Source organism: Leptonychotes weddellii, chromosome 14, assembly GCF_054177405.1.
Source record: "Leptonychotes weddellii isolate Sample4059 chromosome 14, ASM5417740v2, whole genome shotgun sequence".
NCBI lineage: Eukaryota > Metazoa > Chordata > Mammalia > Carnivora > Phocidae > Leptonychotes > Leptonychotes weddellii.
Window position 1 is genome coordinate 10,831,337 of NC_138382.1, and position 2,739 is coordinate 10,834,075.

Genomic DNA, 2,739 nt, shown 5'->3' on the forward strand with positions numbered 1-2,739 from the left:
TCGGTTTTCCAGCTTGCAAACAGTTAAGTGACTTCCTGCAAACGCTAGAGTCCCAGCAACCAGCCTTCCAATCAAAAGTAAGTTGGTTGATGTCACTGACATTGGCCCAGCCAATCAGAAGGGCGTTCCGAAAGCAAGCGCTCCACATTTGTAAACGGCAAGAGCTGTAGTGAAACTGGACACATCCTTGTGTTCTGTGTGGCTGGTAGTAAAAGTGACATATGTATGGAAGGGCAGGGGTGATGAGTAAATAAAATGCGAGTCAATACCTTAAGAAAAAAACAAACCTAAACTGAATATGTCAGGCCAAGTTGCCCAAGAATAAACACAAATGAGAAAAAGCATCATTTCATTTTTTTTCAGTTTGGGGATGCAGCATACTTCGGGGCAAATTTTTAATAATCCTTCTATCTAGTGCATTGACTATGACTAATTCATCAGAAAAATGTAGAGCTGATAAAAGTTCCTATTAAACCAGACTTTTTTAATGGCTCACTATTCCTACAGGGAAACACCCCATCTCTGCTTCTGTGATAACTTTTCATTCCTCTCCTTCCCTAGTGCAATTTATTCTAGGCAAGTTATTTTAGTTCTGTTTTGAAGCTACTGTAACCCACCTTCAATTAAATGGAGACAAAAATTTGTATGCTTTTTTATTTTATTTTTTTACACTTTAACAAACATAATTATTTATTTATTTTTATTTTTTTTTTAAAGATTTTATTTATTTATTTGACACAGAGAGAGACAGCGAGAGAGGGAGCACAAGCAGGGGGAGTGGGAGAAGGAGAAGCAGGCTTCCCGCTGAGCAGGGAGCCCGATGCGGGGCTTGATCCCAGGACCCTGGGATCATGACCTCAGCCGAAGGCAGACGCTTAACCAACGGAGCCACCCAGGCACCCCAACAAACATAATTTTTAAAAAAGAGAGAATGACTGATAAAAGGTTAATTCTTCTGGAAGATGTAACAATTCAGGATAGGCATATGCATATTAATAGGTACAAATATATAAAGCAAACATTCATGAAAATAAAAAGAAAATAAACAAATGCAAAATTTGTATGATTTTTAAAAAGACACCATTTTCTTTCCACTGACCCCCTGGATGGATTTCAGGGCTTGTTTCTCTTCCCTTATTTTACAGATGTGAAGACTGAGACACAGAGACGTGACTTGTCTATCTTATCAGGTAGATAGTGACAGAGCTCAATTCAAACCATAAATCTAATGATTCCAAGCCCTTTGGGCTTTACAACAACCAAACTCTTCGATTTTGTGAAATATTAACTGTGCTAAACAGATTCTTAAGGACTGGAACAAGCCAGAGATCCTTAGCTATTGAATATTGTGGCATTATTTGATCAATGATTAGCATGGGTCTTGGAGTCTGATTAACTCATTTTGTCTCTCCCTCTGAATGAATGATGGGTTGTTTTCCAACATGATAGCTGAGAAAAGAATCTAGGGCTAATGTCTCTTGCGAACAGTGGACACAATTGGTTAAAAATACATTGATTTTCCTAATTGGGTGTGAGAGGTACCTACCTCTATGTGATGCAGACCCGCTGAGGTCCAGCCATGGCCCGCACTGGCTGTTAGCCTTTGGTTAAGGTTTGGGAAAGTTCCACCAATTTCCTGGTCTTTAGAGAGGTCTTTAGAGTTCCAATTGAGCCCTCTCAGTTTGAAGGCCAGTATAGTTTATTTTGACTTTGCCTTTGAAGTGGTACAGGAAGATACAGCAGTAGGTTGACTATATGGAAAAGCGAAGTATGGAAAAGGGGTGGCGGTCAACTGAGAATATTATTATCACCATCACCATCATGGGAAAGTAGGTACATCATGGTATGTAAAAGTGAAGCCGTCTTAAAGTTCTTGTATTCCTTAATTTTAGAAAAGAATTCACTGAAGCACAGGGGAGTTTGCCTACTTCATAATTTTTCTGGGACAAACTCTGTCCCCACGGATACATGATCATTTAGAAATTGCACCTTTGCTTGCTTCTTTAAGGTCCAGCACAAATACCAATGGGATCTCTCCAGGGTCTCTATGATCACCTCCTGCACAGTCTCTTGAACTTGCATTGCAACGGGCATTGCACTGGGCACCTCCAGATTGCCCTAGAGTTAATTAACATTGGGGTATTCTAGAAAAGAAGGGAAGTCTGTATCTTTCCTTGGACATTGTAATCCAGGAACTTGAATGAATCAATCATCATAGGTTTTTTTTAAAAAATATAAACTTTCCCCTCCCTTGCTTCTTGCCCTCTTCTCTTTTATTAATTACCTTTAATTTAATTTTGTTTGGACTGGACATAAAAACCCTGAATTCTTCCAACTCATTCATTTCACAGTTATAGAAGAAAGTAATAAAAGAAAACCGAGATTTCATGCACACGAGTTTCTCTCACATATTTATAAGTGTATCTGCTGCTTGACTTGATTTAGAATAGCTTTTTAAACCCAGAAATTCTAGAACTATAGAATACCTTCCCCTTTATCTCTTTTGCCACTCATTCCTTCTCCAGATACTTATGTTTCAGTCAGGGAGCTAGGCCTGGGGGAGTACAGAAATGAAAAGACAGTCTATCCTCGATGAGACTTATATGTTAAAAACAAATTATATATACCACAAAATAACATATATCACAAGTAATAATTGCTACATCAGGATTTTGTGTGTGTGTAACAACAAGCTCCCCTTGCTCTATTGGGATGTGTGTTATAATAGTTCTTTGATTA